This window comes from Coturnix japonica, chromosome 1, assembly GCF_054131305.1.
Source record: "Coturnix japonica strain WE chromosome 1, WE-NBRP24, whole genome shotgun sequence".
Lineage (NCBI taxonomy): Eukaryota > Metazoa > Chordata > Aves > Galliformes > Phasianidae > Coturnix > Coturnix japonica.
The window spans coordinates 23,130,692-23,154,159 of record NC_140663.1 but is presented as its reverse complement, the minus strand read 5'-3'; the positions used below and the strand labels follow the sequence as shown (position 1 = coordinate 23,154,159).

At 35.0% G+C, this 23,468-nt stretch overlaps 1 protein-coding gene across 19 annotated transcripts in view; it reads left to right on the top strand.

The window, feature by feature from the left end:
* Positions 1 to 23,468, top strand: part of FOXP2 (forkhead box P2) — a 389,891-nt gene that overhangs the window by 133,764 nt on the left and 232,659 nt on the right. For 2 of the 19 annotated variants that reach the window (XM_085530434.1, XM_085531623.1), the window contains one exon: positions 17,383 to 17,473. The exons of the other annotated variants lie outside the window; for them this stretch is intronic. The gene's annotated coding sequence lies outside the window, so the exon portion shown is untranslated. Of the gene's footprint in view, positions 1 to 17,382; positions 17,474 to 23,468 lie in introns of those variants that run through there. 19 annotated transcript variants of the gene reach the window in all.

Here is a 23,468-nt window from a genome sequence, read left to right as displayed (position 1 = left end):
TTTAGCTGTTCCTTCCTCTTAACTTGAGACAACTGCTGACTAAACTCCCATTCTGTGGCTGTATCAGTGCTTTTATCAGCAGATGTCACTTCTTAATGCAACCTGTGGCTCAAAGATGATGGCATATGGTGCTGCAGCTATCAGCAAACCAATTTTTAAACTACCACCTATGGCTTATTTTTCTTTTTCTGATGGTATATCTTATTTCCTGTGACATTTGTTTGGGTCGGGAAGTAAAGGTGAATAACTGTACTTTTATAAGAGAAACCCTTCCATATGTGCTGTAGTTTTTCAAGTATACCTTGAGAAGAACTCATAATTCTCTTTTCAGACCCTTGTCAAATTAAGGACTTCGTGTAACTCAATGCTTAGAACCTGGTCTAAACTATACTTTGTTTAGACTAATGAATGTCTAATAATTTTCTGATGAGGTTCTATGTGACATTGATTGCCTTATCCTCCTAATTAATTTAGTCCAGGTGAGGTGGGGTAATTATATTAGTAATTTGGGAATTGTAGGTTTTGTGACTTATTCAGACAGGTGAGTGTTATACTTAGGTAAACAGCACCTGTCTGGGTTAGCTGTCTAACTGCCAGGGAGTGCATTTATTATTTAAAGGTCTCAGTAGTAATAAAAATAATTAAATAGAATAAATGGATGAATAAATAAACAAATAAAAAGTAATTATAATTCTGTTGTGAAGTGCCCTTCATCTCCATCTCAATACATTACAGTCAAAATACATATACATATTATTAACATTGAAATTGCAGTTTGGAAGAGGGGAAAAGTAGACAGTAAAAGTTCAGTCTGTGTTGGACTATTCCTCAAGCTTCTTCCAAACTGGAATAATCTGAAAAAAAATTGAGTGGGATGAGGTGTCTCCTGTGCATTTGTAGGTTGATACATAAAAATGCTTGCGGTCCTTCCTTTACGTTAGTAGTGCTGACTCTAATTTTGTATCTTCTCAGTTAACAATGTGTGATTTTTAGAGTTTTCTCATGAAATATTTGGTATTCATTCTTCTCTTTGGATCTCTATGTAGAACATTGGGTTTCTGAGACAGAGAAATAAAAATACAGATAGATATAGTATTTGTCATTTTGCTGGGAAGGTACGCAACCTATTCCTCTTTTCCAAAATGCAAGAACATAGATGCAGATTATTTCTTGGAGTGCTCTCCCTCCTTGTGTTGAATGTATTCATCTGCAGTATAGTCACAGCCTTGAGCAACTGTTTTGGTCACAAGGGGAAATGATTTGGCATAAGGAACACCCAGAATCCTTTTTGCTAGCTGCTGATGGGCTCTGAAAATGAACCAAGTCTCTCAACACCCTTGTCTGTGTTTCACAAATGCTTTGGCTGATCATCCAGCAGTGCCTCACCAAATCGTAATTTCCCTTGCTTAGGGCTTCATGTACTAAGTTTAGGATCTTATCTGATTTACAGCCTTGTTTCTGTATAGCTTTCTGAGTATCTCAACAGTATTTTGTAAGGTCAGGTTGTTAATGCTTATCGTCTAGTTCAACATGATAGAACTAGTAACCAATAAAGCATGATCAAAAAGAAAAGTATGTAGTAAGAGCAGATTTGTTTCTGTGCATCTTATGATGACAGGAAATGTTCACTTATTATTTGTTCCATGCTTATAGGGACCAAGTCTAAACCCTTACTGTATTAACAAAAAAGAAATATTTATTACCCTCTATGGTGGTAATTACTATCAATAATAAAAAAGCTTGAAAAATCCCCAAATAAGGAATTAAGTAACTTGTTGATTTTACCATGAAAAGATTTGTATATCCTTTTTTTCCTATTTAATTCTGGTCGAATTAGTTTTATAACCAGCAGGTGGAAGTGCAAGGTAGGGAGGGAGTCAGGGTGGGTGTTATTGCTGGCAGCCATGAAAACATCAAGCCTTTAAGAATAAAAAACAATATCTCTTTTTCTTTGTTATTTGAAAAGAGGTTTTCTGCTTTCTGGATTCCAAACAAAAGAATTAAACTTCCCTATACTGACTGTACAGATCGGTATTTATGCAGTGCACAACTGACCTGCCTTGCAGCTTGGTAAATGCAAATTGCTTTACTTGGAGCAATTTGGAAAATAGTATCTCTTAAGTAGTACACATTAAATTTAAGTAAGAACATAACCTTTTATTCTTTTTTTCTTTTTTTTTTTTTCTTCTCACCATTTTTTCTGTACTGCTGCATTTTTCTTATGTTTAATGTTCCTGATTTAAATCCCATTCTCTGAAGGTTCTCGTTGCAGGGATTTGTTGTGTTACCTTTCAACAAAAGCAGATATGCTCACCAGCTGTAGTATTGGCTTATACATGGAGTTACAGATAGATGGAATACGACTTGTATAACATTCCTTTGTGTTTGTTTCAAACTCAAAATGCACTTGAGCATAACTCATATATGTGTAGCTCATATATGTATATATTGCATATACCAGCAATTTTGGAGTCTCACAGAAAGAAATCTAAATATTTTGGAAATGCCTGTACATACATACCCACATGCTCACAAATAATATATATAGTAGTAATGGTTTGCCTGTGGAGCAGTACTCTGTTCAATCGTGTGGGGGGTTTTAATCATCCCAAATTTTAGTCAGTGTTCATATTGTAGAAGCTGTGAAATGTCATAGGCAAAACCTGGCTTCTCTGCTCACTTTTAAAAGTTAAAATTCAGGCATTTGCTTCATCAACATTCACTATGAGGGTTTCGGTTTGCGTGAAGAAGGCTCTTTAAAAAAAAAACACGACTATGAAGTAGTTTGAGATTTGGCAGCTGTGAGTTGTGCAGTAAAGTTGGATTTCAGATTTAATAGATTAGTTGCATTTCTAGATTCCAAGCAGTTGTCAAATGGTTGCCTTGATCTCTGGAAGAGGCAAGAAATAAGTGGAAATATGTGTGTCTTTAGCATCGAGTCTGCTTTTTCCAGCTTATTGTGACCACTGGGGAGAAAAAAGCCTTTATTTCAATATGAAATGAATACAAAAGAAAAACTGACCGTGTGTCTGATTTCATTAAAAAATATCTTGTCTAGTAAATATAATATGAGTTGGATTTGGCTTTGATATTGTACGTCTGTGACGATTTCATGTATGAGGTTTTTTTCCATGTAGCCTGCCCGGTACTAATTAAAACCAGGGAATTTAACTTCTCTGCTCTTTTGTGAAAATGAATCTGTTCAGATTAATATCTTGCCTGTAAACCGAAAGGAATGTTACAGGATTGTTTTGGATAATTTGTGAAGTCCAACTGCAAGGTGCTGGGTAGTGTTTGTACTATCACATTCTTGTTTACCTTTGCAGATTTAGAAGGTGTTTTCAACACTCGATGTATAAAAATACCTAAAATGACAGAGTTACCAAATGGCATGTAAGAAATTGTAGTGCCATTGCGTGCTTTTCTAGGAATGCTCCTATTTGTATAGTAGCGAGAGGCTCACTCCTTGGAAATAAAAGAAGTGAAGTAGCCTGAAAAGTATCACATGATGGCACTGTTTCCATTTCCACCTCCAATATTATGAAATAAAGCGATAATAACCTGGTATTAAAATGGTATGTAATGCCAATGTACTTTGTATAATTTATGTAAAAGAAAAATCTAACCACTCTGGTTATTAATATAGGTATTAAAATGGATGTATAGATTTCTCGGAAAAGTGTTTTGTAAAACTTTACATATTTATAATACTCCTTATTTTGATTGTAAAAGAGAGAATTCGGCACAATATGCGATGTTTATGAATGCTGAACTGTACAGATTCGTTTAAGGTTGTATTCGTTGGGGGGCGGGGGGGAAATCTGTTAATTGTTGTGTAAATTAGATGTTTTATTTTTTGTTTTGATTTTATTGTGGAAAGAAAGCTAATGGCTGTCCTTTTTGTATTTAATATAAAGCCTTTTTGTGGTAAATTAGATCATTAATACAGACACATTTTTAAAAAATGCAAATTAGCTTTCCATGAGCAGAAAAGAGCTTAAAGTGTAGTAAGGTCAGAGGCAGGATCAGGCATATTTATAAAATGAATTATATTCAAGTAGGAATATGAGGGGAAATATGAATGTGAAAAAACCCAGTGATTTATAGTAGGTAGATGTTAGATGTATTATTTCATTTCTAGGTACAGATATTCCGACTGAATATCTGTAAATGTGCATATTCTATTTAGTAAAATTAATACTAATTTCTAAATTAGTGTTTTTATTTGTGGAAGCATCGATTTCCATTTTTAGGAAAAGACATTGCTGCTTAAAAAAAAAAAATAATCACGGGTGTGATTCTGCCGTGCTGCGCTTTACATTAGAGTAAGGTAAATATTCATCATCGTTCTGTCATATGAAAATTGGACTATTTTATACATTTTGCTATTAGGTGGATCATTGCAAAAACCAAAACCCTGCAAGAGGAATTAAGAAAAATACCCACTGGTGATACAGAGCTAATAGCTGGGACTTGGAAATCTGCCAGATTGGGTGCTTGCACTCCAGGAATGTTCTTTGCCAGTATAAACTTCTGTTTTGAACAGTGAGATTCCTCTTTGTGGCTGGTTTTTTGGGGGGGTTGTTTTTCTTTTTTTTTGTGTGTGTGAAAGAAAGGGAATCAGAAAATGAATGTAAAAATAATCTGTAGCTTAAAATTTCCCTTCTGCCTAGCAAATTATCAAATATAACTAAATAGAAAACAGAATCATAAATTCCTCAGAACTTCATCAGAATATTGGTTTTAAATAATAACAATAATGCTTTCCGAAAACGTTCAAAAGAATGTATTATATGCAATGTGTTGTAACGTTTAATCACTGAAGAAATTGACTCCTGTTGCTAAAATTGGTAGTAGAAGCTCACTATGCTCATCTATCAAAACATTTTTAAAAGCATTGTATATGTGTAATTTACTTACTCTAGTCAGTAAACAGTATTTTCATCATTAAGATTGGCCGTAGTCTAATCTTTCCTGGACATGCTGTCTGGAAGCAGTGCTTTATGCAAGTGTTGCAGTGTTAGGCTTCCCCTCTCTCAGCATCTGATAGTCCTGGCTGTTACGTGCAGGAGCAAGAGATAAAAACTGTTACTGTTATTTGGTATGTTTTTGCAAAGTTTTTAAAAGATCTGGTGACATAGCTGGGCTCATGTAAGAGCTGACAATATATAAGAAAAAGCATTCATTACTCACAGCTGTCTATTCATTTCTGTGTCCCATTTGTTTCATGTATGAGGTGAAGAATTTCAGAGGACAGAAAGGGAAGACTTCTCTGCTTAGTGTATTTCACCATTCAAATTACTTGCAATTTCAAAATGCCAGTGTTACTTTTCAGGACAAATTTCATACAATGGTAATTCTGTGATTATTCATCCAGTTTAATTAATTCAATTAAGTAAGTCTGCTGTCAGGTGTTCTTTTAATAATTGAATCAACATGCAGATACATAATAAGCATAAAAGCATTTCTGTGGCTGCAGTAAATTTAGATCCAAAAGAATCTGCTATTCCACTACATTTGATATAGATTATTCTATAATATTTCAGTAATGGGTTGCACAAAGGCTGCCTTTTAATTCTTTGCTTTCTCAAATGTCTGTATATATAATGGTTTAAAACAGAAGGTGTTCAAAAGAGGGTGACCTTTTTCCATTACCATAGTTCCTGTCATTAATGCATTATAATTTTCTTTAGAAGTCTGGAAAAAATGTGTATGTGTGCACTCTGTAGCAGGTATGAATCAAAGTGTGTTACTGAAAGTTAAGAATTGTCTGTTATTACTTAAAAAAGAGAAAAAGATAAAAAGGGAGGGAAAAAAAAAAACCAACACAAAAACCCAACAACGGGAGAAGTAATCTTATTGTTATTTTTACTGTGGAAGTTTAAACAAACCTTACACTTTATACAAAGCAGTTACAGGCTTGAAAGTTTGGGCATCTGTAATCCGAACAGCAGTTGACTGACTTAGGTGCTAAAAATAATGTGCTCTTTAACTAAATGTAAAACCAACAGAATGTTGTATTAGGCTGAACTGCGTATAGAGGACAATAACGCATCTCCATTCCCTGTTATCTGCTGCCATAGCATTTATTTTAATAACGTGTATATTAAAGAACATGGTGAATGATTCACTTGGTGTACTCTCAATGGTGCTTGATGTCATAATTATTGTAAATATTAATTGCTGTGCTAAAAATGTAAGCAGGATGACTTTGTATTAGATGAAAAATGAAAATAGTCTGTGTACGGGTAAATAGATAATCATACAAAAGTAATTGGGGTTTTAAAACCCCAATCTATTCTGCCAGCATGAGCTCGTTTGCATGTTAATCACAAGAGTGATTTCCTACTTCACAAGGAAGTCCACACTCTTTCATAACCACTTTTAATTGCATTTAAAATGTTGCAGGGTTGGGATATTAGAAATGGAGGCGTATCAGTGTCAAATTAATAAAAAAATGTTTCTGAAAATCTTCATAGGCTGCAGATTATAATATTATAGTCGTTTTTTTGTTAGAAAATACAAAATGTCTATTCAGATAGATTTTAAGTGAGGGATGTTAAGCGATAAAAACAGATTAATTTGTACAGCTGTTGTTTCTTCTGAAACGTGATAAATGAAAACCTAATTGTAACTGGAAAATGTAGGATGCATTTTTACCAGCAACTTGTTTTATAGATTGACTGGGGCTTGATAGATTCTTTCATTAATTTCCCATTTATCAATAAAATGGTGTATTAGCAGCAGTTAAAAATGTTTCTGTATTAAACCACAAGGCAGTCTGACAATAGAAATTTGTTTGCTGTATTTCTTTAAGAGATGCAGCATTTAAAATGCATTTTTGTTCTGAGAGATGCGGTTGATGATTTTAATGGAAAATGTCTCTGCTTTCACATATAGATATTTACCGGATATTTTGAAATTATTTACTAAATGCAGCAAATGCAGATCGCAATTTATGTAATTTATATTTGCTTCATGCTGCCATTTGAAATTATGCCAGGAGGAATTGTGACGGACTCTGTGTATTTTATTCTTGTTGACAGCAAAAGCTGCCTTTAGGAACAGAGGCAGAAACGAGCATAGTGAAAACCTTGTTCACACAGTGCTTCCCCCCCACTTTAAAGTTGGAAGCTGTGGAGTAATAAACAGACAACACTTTAAGTGATTTTGTGATATTCACATAAGATTCAACAGAGCTTTCTCAGTAATCTTTAAAAGGCCAATGTCAAAGTAAAGACAAAATGACTTGTTCTCTGAAGACCGGAATGAAGAAATGTAGCTCTCTAATAAAATGGTGTAAGTTCACAATGGTTACAATGTGATCAGTCTCAGAGATACAAAAACTAATTTTTAGTGGAGCTGTTAAAAATTATATATTTAAGAAGATGAAAAGTTTGAGGATTAAAGAAAAATCACTCACAATTTTAAAGAGAGTATATTTGCTTTCATCACCAGGTGTTCTTTCTAATATAAATTACCAAGATGATGTTTCCATAACATAGCTTGGGGTGCTCTGGAGATTAAAACTACCAAAACAGACCTATTAAATTTTTCATAGGGAGGGTCCACCAGGGATAATAAGCCAATATTCCTTGTCCCATATTCCAGATGTTTTATGTAATTCTGCATCTTTCTAAACCTAAATCGTAGCTTTTCCAGAAAAAAAAAATGTACTATGGAGACTGAGATGAAAGGCAAGAACTGTTGAAATGTTAATTTTACTATCTGCTGTTGAGGTCTGTTACCTTTTTTGTATTTTTTTTTTTTTTTTTTCCTTACTCCCAGTAGCTCAGTTCTGTTTTATGAATGTTGTGGTATTTCAGTTGTTTGAAGTTTTGAAACTTGGAGCATGACTTTGACTTAGCAAAACACAGTGCCACATGGTGTGTGACATGCTGATGGATAGTCTTTGTTCCATATGATTCACGCTCTTTCTAATTCTGGCTCATTTCTTGATGATAAAAGTAAAATTTAAAGGTAAAAAGATCGTAACAATTATGATACAGAACAGAATAATTAGAGATAAAATAATGCTCTTTAGTAATTTTCCAAGTACTAATTTAATGAGCAATAAATATTAAGTTGATTTATTTTTTCCCCCGACAAAGACTGTGGACACTTTAAACAAATACTGGGGGTACTGCATGGTTACAGAATATTTATTCACATTGCTCTGAAGCAGTTGATGCTTTAAAATAGAATACTACTGTGCTTCACAACTCAGCTGGCAAATGGGGTGGTCTGAATGCACCAGGCTGGGTCTTCAGGGTCCTGCTCCTTTCCTCACTTACTGTAGTTTGGAACAGCCTTAGGTGTGATCTAAGTGAGATGGTTGGCTTTTGATCCAGCACAGGATACAGGTGAGGTAGTCCTAGATAGTGATTATAAAAGGGGGTGTGATTTGTGAATTGGAATTCCTTTGCCTCTCACTCAGGGATAGTTGTGTGACCAGCTAGATACACCTGGTTTCTGGTTTATTTTTGTTTTCCCTCTGATCAACTGTTTTCAATGTAGTGCGTTGTTCCGAGACAGTCATTTCTCACCACATCACTTTTTGTATTTTTTTGTATTAAGTTTCCTAAAACTTTTATTCTTTATAATTTATTGCAGTACAGTTTGATACTTTCAGAAAGTACAGTATGACTTATATGCAGACTTGTGCTATTAATGGCTAATGCACTGATATTATAAATACTTAATGAATGCTTATCATTGCCTTACACTTGATGTTCCTGTTTCTTTAGGAATACAATTCTGATGTGCTTTCTCTCTCTCTCTCTCTCTCTCTTTGTTACTAGATTGGGAGGAAGTTGCCATGTTTTCCATAAGATTGGAAAATAAGTAGATGGTGGTATCATATATACTTGGACAATGCCAAAAGTTATAGGGGAGAAACTATTTGCTAAAACTTTACCATTGATTTAATTTAACATAAGTTGATTTAACCTGCTTTCATTTGGAAACCAAACTGAGTTTTATGGAAAAAAATTTCACAGTATTTAAACCTTCCAACTGGAAGGCTCCTATTCCAGTTCTTTTGACCTCTAACTCTTTACAGAAAATACAGAGAGAGAGATGTGATTATCCTCCTGAGTCTAAACTAAGAAACCAGGTAACCTCTGTGTGTGCTCCATGTGTTTTTGGGAAAGAAATTCTGGCTGCCATCTGCATCATAAAGAGGGAAAGAAGAAGTGAAAAACTATCTTTTGTGTTTTTCACCTTTGGCAAGAAACAAGTAAGAAAATATATGGTTAATTCCTAAGGAGACTTACTCCTTTCTCATGGTGGCTATAGTGCCTGAAGGAATGCTACATATAATGTCCATGAAACAGTGTGAAGAGCTGTGTCAAGTTCTAAAATATATTCTGAACCTTTTTAAAGCGTACATGTTTGGGCCATGACTTTAAACCAAGTCTGTTTAACAAGTCCTTGTAAAAACAATTTTTTAGCAGGTCTTCAGGAATCTACATTGTTCTGTTGGTTCTGTGACTTCAGAAAAAGATTTTGGGGAGAAATGGGCAGACCTGTTTATTTTTTGTCACAGCTTAATTGTTGAATTTCTGAGCATGCAACGTATTTGATTTTATTCCTGTTTGTATAGGCAGTATTAGTGATTCTGCTCTTTTACATAATTGAGGTTTTTTTCCATTTATTTATTTATTTATTTATTTATTTATTTATTTATTTTGCCATAGCTTAAGTGTTAGGGCTGAAAAGTGGGGCAAAATGTTCCTTTTGTCTTTCAAACACGTATATATTTTCAATATTGATTGCAGCCATTTTTCCTGATCTGTTTGCATAGTTTGTTTCTATTTGTTTCCTAGAGGCAGTATGGTGGAATTGTTCAGCCACAATTTGTACTAGTTACTACATTTTTTACACTGTTTTCAGGTCAAGTCCTTTAATGTCTATTGTTAATAAAAGCAGCAGAGTTCTCCAGTATAGACTGAAATTTTAGGAGTGTGTTGCAGTGTAACGGGATATCTGGATGGAGATGGGTGTTCAGTCTCCAGTGGTTTTCCATTGGGATGAGTATCTTCCAGTTTGCACTTAATCCTTTTGAAACACTGTCTATGCACTTGCTAGAAATATTATTTTATTTTAAACACTTTTGTGCATTGATGTACTTTTCTCTCTTCTGTATGTTTTCACATTCACAGCCACAATCACTTATCAAGAATTCCAATCACTTAACAAGAAGTGTGCTTCTTTTAAGTAATCCTATGGGGCACCCTGAGTGTCAGCTCCTTTACTTAGGTTTATTGTGGTAAAGTTAGTGTAGAAACTAGGGAGGTGCTAGAAGGGCCATGTCCTGAGGAGGTTCATTGCATGGGTTGCAGATGAAGGAAGAAAAGGTAAATGGAGAATGATGGGGCTGCATTTGCAATGCTGGAGGCCATTTCCATCAGCAGGCTTTGGGCTTCACCAAGCTGTGAAAGGAACATTTGTCTGTGACTGGATGGCCCAACGCTGCATGTCTTGCAGGGATGGACCAGCCTAGGTTTCTTTGGCTCTACTGTTTCTAACAAATTAAACAGGGCCAGAGTCTGTTCACCACCTCAGGAGGAAAATGGCACAATGTCTTCTGTCCTGTCTCTACACAGCCCTTCCCCAGGTCGGGAGGCCTCCACCATACTACAAACTGAGAGCACTCCCTTTTTTAATTTGTTCGCTCAAATTTAAGAGAGCTGGTTTTGCTGCTGCTGCTTCTGCAGCTTGCTCTGATCATTTAGCCCTTGTCTGGGTTCCTCCTGTGTATTTCTTTCTTTTTCATGCTAAAGAACCCTTAAGGGGTCTCTCCTCTGTAATTCTGAGTCAGAAGGAGAGACCTGTAGGCAGCACTGCCTTGTCTGGGCTTTGCCCATGGTCTCCCCCTGCAAGAGCCCCTGCATGACATCACTGCTCCAGCTCCTGCTGCCTCACCTCAAGAGCCGTGTCTGCATGCAGAAGCACCTTGGGAAACTACAAATACTGCAGTATTTACTGAGACCTGGCCTTTTTATTCTAATGCGACTCTTACTTCTATTAATTATTTTCATATACATTTGTAACTTGATATGATCTCCCATCAGTGAAATGAGGATCATACATATTAATTTATTCTTTGAAACTATGGAAACAGTCTGGCTTTTAGATCTATTTGCCAGGTTATTTAGTTTGCCCAGTGCAGATAATGTGTGCATTGGTCAGGGCTTTGTTTTACTTAAGAAACGAGAATAGGTCTGTTGTAGACCACGTCCTCAAGTCATAGACTCATAGAATAATCTCCTCTTACAGAAGGGCCTGGTTGAAATGCATTTTTGTTATGATTTCCTTTTAATTCAGACACTTGCTCATTGGTTTGAGCATTCAATGATTTGATCCCAATGTTACATCCGTAATCAGCTCTAAATAGAATAATTAAAAATCCACTGTAGTCTTGCTGGCCTGATGCTAGGAGCCTCAGCTGCTGCTGCCATCTATGGGTGGTGTAAAGGAAAGTGAAACAGGTTGGGTACTTCAGGAATGTTGAAGAGCCCATGACATCAGGTACTGCAGCTTTGAAAAGGAAACCAAAACAGGGAACCTACCCCATAGCTACGAAATTTTGATACTGAACCATCCTTTTTATGTTTGGGTTAGATTTTTTCATAGGTGCATGCAGTGTGTGCAACTGATCTTTGCCTTGATATGAATGTTCATATTGAACTTGAGTTGAAATAAAATCTTCTCAGTAGGCGCGTTTTTTTTTTTTGTGTTTGAAAAAGTGTTAAATTCTGAGCTAAAGGAAAGTTTGGAAAAATGAAATTAGCTAATGAGTAAGTACTTTTATCATTTATTCATTTTTCCACACACTTGCAAGCGTTTTGCATGGTTTTTTTGTGTCCAAGATAGACTCAACTAGATCATTGCATCTTGTATTATTCTTATTGAGCAAAGAATTTAAGCAGATGTGTATGCTGGTTATTGGTTGTTGCAAACAATTGAAATACTCATTGCTGTTTAGGTCAACTATGTTTCTGAAAGTTATTTTTCATTATCCTCAGAAACAGAAAAAACTAAAGTGGACGTGTAGTAGTTCAGAAAGCTGTGTTTAAATCACATGACACAGTGTGAAGACCTACAAGCCACAGGCCAAGGTAAATGGAGTAGGATGACGGAAATGAAGATTTGTAGAAACATAATCTATTAATCTATTAATCTATAATCTATATAACATTTGTAGAAACATAATTGTAATTTCAAGAAATTACAATTTTGATTTAATTGATGCTCTTAACCTCTCCTTTATGCAAAATATGGCTGAATACTTTTATGTGTGCTTTGCCCTGTTTTAATTATGGTTGAGAGATTTTTTTATCTCTTATTTTTTTTATAAGTCTCACCAAGCAAGAATAAACCCAAAGGGTACCCAATTTCATTGGGATCAATGGTTTCCTGAAATGGCTTTTCCTGAAAGCTCAGGACTGTTTCTCAGTGCACTCCTCCCTGCAAGAAAGTGTTCTATCCAGCTCAAGGCCTGCCACTCTGCTGCCTGATATTCACTGCTGAAGATTCAACTGTAGAAGACCTTATTGACCCACCTTGCACTGAGTGAGAACTGCTGAACTTGTGTTTTCAATCTTCCTTAAAGGTCTTTCTTTAAAGCAATAATTTCTGTGTTTTCATTGGTTGTCCTCAGCATTTTCCAGTTTACTTCAAACTTCCAATTTTGCTTTTGGGATTCACATTAATTTCCAGATCATTAAAAGTGTTAGATAAGACTTTTATTAAGTAAATGTTGTGAGATGTCAGTGAACTTCTTTTCTGTCCCTTTCTTTCTATTAAGTATCATTAGTTTGGGTGTTCTTATCCAGTCATATTCTGATCAGTGTGAGTCCTAGTATGCAGAACACTTTGCAGCAGGTTAAGATGGTACAAAATGAATATTTCAGTAAATTAAACATTTTTGCTGAATCATAATTTTTAGTTTCTGTAATATACTTGATAATTTTACACTACTTTAAGTTCAGTTTTGTTTTTAGTGTTCTGTTTTTGATTATGAGAGGTAGTGTATGGGGGGATCATTTCGGTTTCTTGTTATTGAAATGCAAGCTTGTTTCTTTGCATAAGTCAGGGCTTTGTGGTGTGAGGAATTATTTTGCTACTGAGCAGATATTTGGGTAGGTGAGTACAGTGCCTTTTGTTTCAGTGAAATATTATTATTGCCAGAAAATTTTTGGTTTTCATACCTGGTCTTCTGGCACTCAGTAGATACTCATTTTCATTTTCAAATCGTTCTATTTTCTTACTCAGAGATCACCGCTACAAAATTTTACTATGCCTATTTCCTATTTTATTATGTATGCTTAAATTTTCAAATTACATCCTTTGCAATGTAAATATGATACTTGTAGCGGATAGTGTTACAGACTACACCTTCCCTTACTCTGCGTGAGATGGAGAGTTACTATTGTCTGACCTGGCATCAAATTCCTTGTGACTGAATGTCTAGGATGGCTTTACATCAACAAGAATTGTAGCTGGATCATTGTGGAATCCCACAACCACTGTACAATAGCTTTGTCTTTGTCTCATAGGATAATGGTGATTGTACTCTGGAGCTGGCTGTGGATTGGGATTGCAGGACAGTGTAATAGGCAATCGTTTTTCTATGGGAAGGCAGTATTTTTATTCAAGCTGAAGCCATTGCTTATAGATTTTCTTCATCTGAGTAGCAAACCAGTTAAAATCAGTCACAATTAGAGGTAGGGGTGAGTAGTAAATGCACTCTGTCCGCAGATATTTTGTAATTAATTCCAGCACTTAACAAGGAAGAGTTTTTTCTTGTCAGAGTTCCTCTAGAGTCATCCTGCAGTCACTGGATCTTCATATGATGAAGTGAAGAACTTTATGTTTATCTCACACTTTTAACCTTTCTTTTGAGAACCTGAATAGAAGATGACTCTTGCAGTTCAGTGTATAAGACATATTTTAATGTTAAGGTTATCTGTATTATCTTTTAAACTTTCCCAATGTACTATAGATGTTTGAACTGGACACAGAATTCTGCAATGGTTATATTGCATTGGGATTTAAAAAAGCATAACCTTCCTTTTCTCATTCTTCATGCGGTCAGGGGTCTTTGCCCATTTGACCAGTGTGCCATGGGACTAGGCTGTGCATTGTAACATCAAGTCTGTCATTATTCCTAAGATACCATGCTTCATCCTCTGAATTTGTACTTCTTAGTCACTACAAGTACAACTTTATGCATTCGATGGTAGGAAAGTATTCATTTTCTTTATTTAGCACGTTGTCAGAGGTTTGGATCATGTCATTTGAGTGACTGGCTCTCCTCATTATAATTTGTTGTGTTGTCTGCAAACGTCATCAGTAATGAATTTGCATTTTCTTGGAGATTGCTGATTAAAAAACGTGACACGGTACAGGACTGGTAACCTATCACGGCAGGTCTCATACAAATATCCTTAATATAACTCCCTGTTTGCAGTTACATTCTGAGACTTACTGATTTGCCTGTTTCTAATCCATCCTAATCCATAACATATTTTTGATGTTAATTTTGTATCATTCTTGCTTTGAAGTCCAGAAGTGGTGCTCTGCAAGCTAACACACAGAAAATATTTCTCGCTGAAGTCAAGTGGGACGGTTTGCCTAAAACCAGGTGTAAGTAAAAGATCTCTATAGATTACAGGGCTGAATATTTCATTTGAACACATGGAGATGAGTTCTTAGTGCTATAAGCAAAGTTCTCTATATATTCATACTGTATATATATACATGTTGAGAAGCATGATCTGTATTGGTATGTGATATAAAGATATTGGATAAAGGCAGTCTATTTTTAGAGAAAATTCTTTAGGATGTTACTTTTAAAGAATTATTTTAATTAGGATGAGAGTTTCTACTTTTAAATAATTCGATTTGTGAAGGCTGTTGCTGAAGGCATGCAATAAAATTCGCGTATTTGCTGCACAACTTTAAAAATAAACAATATGTAAAAGGATAGTGGTCACACCACATAATTGCATTTCTTTATGAGTTACGTGTCGTAAGAAGTAGTTGAGAATTTTACACACACTATTCTGTCTTTGAATTGAAGTTTACAGTAGAGTTCAGTTTCTGCTTTCTATTGCTTCTATTTTATAATACAGATTTATTTTATTTTATTTTTTGTTTAGTTGTATTTTCTTTTAAAAAGATGTTCTGTAATATGAAAACTTGTGGCAAAATACACGGCTGGAAAATGTGCAGTTTTGTTTCCTGGTGTATGTGGTATTTATAAATCCTGGTAGGTTTTTGCTTTGGTGCTGATACAGGATTAATATAAAAAAGCAGCTCTATTCTTAGCTCATATTTAATTCTCTGTATTGAGCTGTGGTACTATGCATTATTTCAACTCCGTGTAGTGTTTCAACTGTAAGCCAGAGTTTATTGCCAGGTGGCATGAATGAGGCATATAAACATTTTATGGACAACAGATGCAGATGAATGTAGGAATTTATCTCATGCACTGAATGCTTATTTGGCCAAGAGATACAACCCTTACTAATTCCTCCGTGCTGACTGACGTAGGACAATTAAAATCAAATGAATTGCTACAGAAGTAATTACTGCAAAGAGAGAATAATCATAACTTCCAGTGTGTAAAATACAAAGTTACTTAAAAGCATGTCAGTGAGTAAATAGAAGAGTGAGGATTAACAGAGGAAAAACCCTCAAAAAATAGATATCTTGTCTCCCAGTCTCATATTCGTTTATAAGACATTGCTGTTTTGTGTTTTGTGTTTTTTGTATTGATGGTCATGTTTATATTTTTAATTTTTTATTATATATTTATTTTTATTTATGGGTTATACCAACTGCATGACATTTGCAAAATACCGTTATTTTTGAAGTTAAATTTGTATGTAATAGAGATGTGTATAGAGCTGGCCTCCTATCCTCCTCTGTTTTTGAGAGCAAGATCGAAAGTGTAACCTATTTTGCTTGGATATCCTTTCCCCCCAAATAGTCTCCCCAGATAAAACAAACCTGCTGCAGTCCTTGGATTTCTAACATAGTTGCCCAAAGCCGGTGACTTAGCTCAGTTACAACGATCATATTGCAGCCACCAGAGTCCACAGGGCTGCATCAGAATCAATGAGGAGAGAATCAAGTCCGTAAAGTAGCTTGCCTGCATTGTCTGGTGTTTATTTCTCCCACTGAGGCTTTTTTTAGTTAAAGCTTTTAGGCTGAGGGAAACGGATGGGTATCACTTTCGAAGGATAGAAATTAAATAATATGTTTTCACACATGTTGTTGGAGTAGAACGTCATGACACACAGAGTGCACAGCCATGGTCATTCTTTTAAGGAATTGTGCTAGTAAAATAGTTTAACAATTCTGCTTAAGTATGCACCGTCTGTTAGAGCGGGCTTAATATAATATTTGTGAAACTGGATTGCTTGACTTTTTCTTTTTAGTTTTCTGTAAAAACAAACTAAAGCGAAATTCGATAAACCTCAGCTCTGAAATTATTTTTAAACAAAGTTTTGCTGGTGACAGCTTATTTTCTTAAGTAAGCAGATTCCATATGTGGTATTAAGTAAATCATTTTGTGATTCAATAATGGCGTATTGGGGTGAGACATCCTGTAATGTAACTATGTCTGAAATTATTTACTGTTTTTCCTCTGCCAAATTGTGATTGTTTAGTCTGCTAACACTTGTACTAAAGGCTTTTTCTGGGTAGTGGTTAGCAGTTGTTTTCAAAGCAAATGTTAAATGTAAGGAGAGATTCCTTTTAAAAAAAAATCCTGTTCTGGCAGAGGAACTTGATTTGTGTTCTTGTTCAGTGTTCCTTTACTGTTTTTAGTATGGCTGTTGAAATCTATACCTTATATGATCTCATTGTACTGCCTGCATTTCATTAATGAGTGACTCTGTTTAGAGCTTGGGGAGTGAAATATTTTTCATATGACACTACCCAATATGAGTGCAGTGCACCAGCTGCAAAAACCACAGACCATCTGATTTTGTGGCTTTCGAGGGTGTGAAAAGTTCAATTGCATATACTAGGGTTTATATCTGTATATTATACCATATGGAAACGGAACTACTGTAGACCTTAAAAAAAAAAAAAAAAAAAAAAGGAAAAAGACGAAAAATTCGAATGAAGATAAAATACAGAATTTGCAATCTGGCTGAATAACTATAAGGCAGTAAACCAGTGGGTTTTCTTAGGGAATATAGTATTATGTCCTACAAACCTTGCTACTGATTATGTAGTGTGTTTCTCTTTCTTTTAAAGAAAGATGGCAGATGTGGAAGTTGTAAAAATAAGCATGCAAGTGTGTGTCTTCATGGTGATTAAAGCTTAATTTGCAAGCACTGATGTGATACCTTCTTCATCCAGGTGAGATGTTTTCAATACTGAAACATGTTTACTATTCCATATAGATATTCCTCCTGTTCTTTCATTGTCTAGAAAGAGGGAAAAAACTTGGGTGAGTACTACAGAGATTAACCTGAATACAAACAGAAAAACTTTCTAAATAATATTCCAGTCATAATTTGGGAATATTTAATGTAGGTTTTATTTTACTAAATCAAAACATGAACAGTCATGCAAGTTGTCACTGTTCTGTGGTTTGTTCTTCTGTAGAACCAAACTAAAAGCAACTATCATTGGGTCTGTGGAATAGTATAGTGTGACAGAAACATTTGCAAATAGTTTAAGAATAGTCTATTAAATGACTGAGGGAAAGAAAGAAAAAGAAGTGGAAAGTATCTCTACAGTTTTAAATTCTACGATAATTTTTGTGTGTGCTCTTAATTACTTCAGCAGAACTGCTTTCAAAAATAACTCCTTAGTTTTTGTGTAAAGCGCTAACAAGGATAAACACCAGTGCTCTGTGTGGGAATTGATCATCTAGTAGTCACCAAATTTCATGTTACGTTAGCACATAAAGTTAGCACAGCAGTTTGCAGCTTCTGTAAATCAAACTTCAGTTCCAGGTTAATTTGAGGAGTGTGTGTGTGTGTTTTCAGCAATTGGCATGCTTGAGATGTAAGAAGGGAAATCGTTAAGAATTGTTATAATGTTTGCTGTATAGAAGGACTGTACTTGACTTGTAAGTGCATCATAAGGTTTTATTCACAAAAGTGCCAGCAGTTTTGAGAAGCATTCTGAGCTGTTTTCAGAAAGCAACAGAGAAGCAAACTAGAAACTGAAACCTCTGGATGAGAACATCCAGTACAAACCCCAACTTCAAACTCTACTGCTTGGGTCATTCATTCAAGGGACAAAATGAATTTCACAATTTATATCCTAAACCAGACAGTACTGGGTAGGAAGTCCCAAACAGTACAAATAATAGCAAACCACTGCATGACAAAGTCCAAAGTCAATTTTTATTTGAACGATATCGTGTCAAATGATGAACAGTTTTGTAACATGTCATTGCTTCCTGTAAAAAAAGCATAAACATGATATAGGGCTAAATTTGTCATATACTTCATTCACTGTGACTCATCCTTCCAGCTCTATACATAGTTCTGCCATGACGAAGAAAGTGCTTTTTTGTTGACAATGAGTCTCAACAACAGGTCTCTCTGAACCACTGTCGAATGCTGCTTAATGGCTTGCGATGGAGCAGCTTTTCAGAGCGCGGTTATGAGAACCATGACTGAGGGTTGATTCCACTCATAATGAGGATCAGATGTAAGAGTAAGTGTATGAGCATTGTAGCAATACATACTGCCAACTGAGAGAGAAGGAAAACAGAGAGGAAAGCTTTTAGCTCCTGCGGTTTCAGTTGAAAAATGTTGTGATATTTAAATAGTTTCATTAAATCACAAGTTGGCCACCTCAGATTTTGATATTCGGCTTTTATCTATCAGGAGGTTTTTTTTGTTTTGTTTTGTTTTGTTTTGTTTTTCTTTTTTAATTATGTGCTTTCTATTCTTTTTTTATCTCATTTTTGGACTCTGAACCTTTTAAGGATTTAGCTTTTAAAGTTTTATTCTGCACCCATGAGAACCCTATATTCGAAAGAAAAAGAATGGTGGTTCCTGTAATTTATTTATTTTGTTTGTTTGTTTGTTTCAACAGCTGAAGCTTTAGGGAAAATATCAGAAATGGTGCAATTTGAAATAAAACCCTAAATATCGTGCCTATATTTATGATACAAAAAGTAAGATCTGTATGAGTTTATGCGCACCAGCAAAAGGTCTGGCTCCTGAAACTGATGGAAGTCTTCTCCAGTGAGATTCAGTGGAGCCTCAGTTTTATTCTCTTAATCATTTTGTTGTTAAATCCAGACATAATCTGCTTGTCTTAGTTTCTCTTACTCTACAGTTCAGAATAGGAATGTTTCCTCCGTTTCATCAGTGTTACGTCAGTTAGGAAAGAGAGGGGCTGGGTTATCAGTCTCCAAAGAAGCATTGTGTAGTTGTGGCAACATTATGCAGTGAAACTTATTTTTCCTTTTTACATACAAAAGCTTGAGAGGATGAAGTCCATCAGTTGGGACTCATAAAAAGCAATCAGTGTGTGAGATACAGAAAGACAAACAAGATGCTTGTAACAAAATTTTAATTACAGGTGGCACTTAAATGAACTGCTTTTCTTACCTTGATGAAATCCTTATCCAATGATATTATGGGAACCTTGCAGCTAAGGGTGACCATATTGTTTATTTAAATTAATACTATTAGTCCAAAGTAATTTGTACCACAGATTGGATCTCTACGGATTGCAAAAAGCATTCTGAATTTGTGATACATTTTTGTGCTATGAGAATTGATACAGCACACAACATCAGTTTTATGTATGCTTTAGAAGTAATGTGGAAAACAAAAGCACTCCAGTAAAATGGGATGTAGTGTTCGTAGGATTATGCAGACATTTTGAATTTATACCAATATAAGTGATAACTTTTAAAGATTTCTTTATACTCATTTTAATTGAATGTTGAGTAATTATGAGAATTATGAATGTTATTTTTTGTTCTTTGCCTTCTTATTACCGTGTATTCCTTAGTATTTTCATGAGCTATACTTAAATATTTTACTTACTAAATAATAGGAAAATTCTATTTTTGTGAAGCATGAAGAATACTGTAATATTAGATCTTCATGGAGCTCTTGTACCATACTATTGTGTCTTCAGTTAAAAGATGGAACCCATTTGTTAAAAACACTCTATCATATCTTTTAGTTTCTTGGTTAATAGAAAGTACAAAATAAATAAATTAGGATTCCTACTAGCAGTGTTAACTACAATTAACTATAAATAATAGTACAAGTAGAATGAATTGTGCTAATACAATCCCCAGTTTTGACCTGAATGGTCAAAGGGCAGTAAGTAGATAGTCTGTAAATACGTGTCAGCAATTTGTTTGCACTTTGTTAGCCACTTTTCTGAATTTAACATAGCAGGTTCACTAAATTCAAGTTAGCATATGTGCTATATACTATACTAGTTTAAGTTAGTGCTTCGCTTTGAATAATTTATTTTACGAGGTTAATACCACATTAATTTCTGGATGACCTTATCTTTACAAGGCATTCACAAATGTTTCTTTCTCACATGCATCAATATTTTTGTATAGCTTTAGTATAGGTCATTTTGGTTCATGATCAGATGTTCTTGACTTTTAAAAGCATCCCACTGCTCTGTTCTTTGCAGGAGAATTGGATTAGGTGGCCTTGAAAGGTTTCTTGCAGCTGGAATGGTTCTGTGGTCTTTATTCTAGGAGGGTAAAACGAAATGAAAAACATCCCTACCATTTCCTAACTTGTTATTTCTTTCCAGTTGCAAATCTGATTTGGTACGGTTTTAGGTAATTTTGTGGTAATCATTTAAATTTTGGGTTGTATCAGGAGTGCATTTTGGATGAGCATCCTCTGATCATCCTCACTGTTGTGTCTGGGTTTGCACTACAGAGCCTTTAAATAAAAATGAACTGAAAGAAGTTCTCAAGAGCACATGGAAATCTCGCCATCCTCTTCATGCAAGCCATTGAGCCAAACTGAAGTAAAATCCGTAAGAGGACATGTAACTGTGGTTCAGTCATTGACACAATTGATCAAATCATATACTATTCTACAGGACTCCTTACTTAATTCGGAATGCAGACTGCACATTTAATAAGCTAACTAGTATTTTATTCTAGCGTCAGAATTGTGTGTTTCCCTTGATTATGGTGTATCCTTCAGAGCATTCTGATGAGCTACACCACAGTTCACTGTAGTTTGTTTTTCCTTCAAATTTCCAGAGTCGCTGTCACAATCATGTGATGCACTGATTTTATTTATCCCTGTTCTACAAAAGGACAACGAAGACACGGGAATCTCTGGTGTAATTTTTATGGAGTGCTGCTCAGTGTTACACAAACTTTGCCCAGAATGCAGCTTTCACTGACATCCTGTCACGTCAAGCACATCAGACTGATGATTAGACCCCTGAAAAAGAGAAGCATAAATTTATGTCAGTCTGTACATCAGTTTTAACATGTAGGTATTGTTTAACCTACTAATATTAATTTATAACCCAAGATCTGATTCTTAGTGGTCATTAGTCATATCTGTGACTGTCATCATGTAGATGAAGTTGGGATAGCATTTTGTGTCTCCTTATCACCTTATGCTTATCTGTATCGAATATGATTCACTGTTTTCCTGTCTGAATTTTGAGGCTTGTTAAGTCCTGCAGATTCTGACACTGGACCCAATCTTAAGAACTCCAGTAGCTTAATCCAGCTTAATTTTATTCATCTTACTGAGACTTTACTTATACCTACAATTTATTTTCTATCTTTTATCCAACTGTTAGTCCATGCTATAATCTTCTCCTCTGTCCTATGAAACTCAAATTTATTTTTGCCTTTAGTAAAGGTTGTAGTTCAGTGCTGTTTGACAGTATCCCTCAGATCAGTGATTTAACTGGTAAGTCAGTAGGCATTTTCTTTTGGCTACACCGGATGCTCTGATGCCTCCTCTAATATGAACTGAGTAGTTCTACCCTGACTGTAACTGGTGCTTCCAGCTTTACTTACCTTTCTTGAATAATGGCAGTTCTTTGTAGATTCCTAAATGTAGGTGTCTTTATTTTGACTTTGCTTCCACTTTATTTATTATTCAGGAGCTGTGACGTGGAGCATTATTTTTTTAGATAAAGTAGTCCATAGTACTTTATTTCAAGCAAAGAATATTTGAGCATGTGCAGACTTCTGCTTTTTAGGATTTAATCAACTTTGTATAGACCTTCAGGCTTGTGTGGACTTTATCATGCTAATCTGACTGATAGTGTGATGAGAATAGGTGAACTTGGAACATGTTTATATAAAATGATGCTAGACTACATTTATGTATTTATATTGCAGTGGAGTTGGATCTTCCCACAAAATTCTTAGCAGTCGTGGTCATGGATGAACTAAAATTGTAAAATGTTCCAGCTGAACTGAGATCAGTTATTTTGTTGACAGAATTAAAACAAACACTGAGTTTGAACTCCATTAAAAATGTTTTCTGCGACCCTCAAATGTCTAATTTATTTTCTTCCAAAATCCTGAAAAATATAAATTAATTATTACACTTAGTAGTTAAGGGTGAACAGGAGCTATTAACTAACTTCAACTCAGATACAAAGATAACTTTAAAAGACTTTTGTCTGTGTAGGAATTACATCTCTTTGCCAAATAGCACAATTGAATAGAAAATTGCTTCTTGCCTGTTCACATTTTAACATCTCTTGAACTGTACTAAATTAATATATAACTATTTGGATTTATCCTTTAATATTTATCCTTGGACAGATGGAGATGGCAAAATTACTGCTTAAACTTTCAGATATAAATGATAGATGAATAAATGAACAAGGAATAGATGCATAAATATTAAGTAAATAACAAAGGAATCCTGAAGAGTAAGACAAATAGAGAAGCCCTGCAGAAGGAGGACGATTTGTCAGAAACAAGGATTGGAATTGGACTGTATGAGACTTAGCATGGGATTCGTTTCCCTTAACCTCAGGTGCATAGAATGTAGATGTCTAGAGCTGAGGACATCAGCTCGACTGCCATTAAAGTCAGTGGGAAGAAATAGACATCTACAGGGAAACGTGTAAATTGCCTTCAGTGACTCAGGTTATTTAAGTATGTATAGCTCTTTAAACTAGATGGCTATTCCAGACATGATAGTCTGGAATGATAACTCTTAGCCCCTAAAGCAAAACAATAACATTTCTTTAAGGAGATTATTTTTTTTATCTTTTTATTAATCACTTTTTGCTTTGTAACTGTTGTAAATGTTGAAGTGTTTCATTGGGATATTCTCATACAGTTGAGAATTTTTTTAAAAAAATCATGCCTAGTTTATTCTAAAAACTACACGAAACGTGCTACACTTGCATCATTGGTTTAAAATGAATGTATAGGTGCTCAAATAATTTAGCTTTCCATCTTTACTCTTGTATTAGAGCTATGTTTCATATCCAAT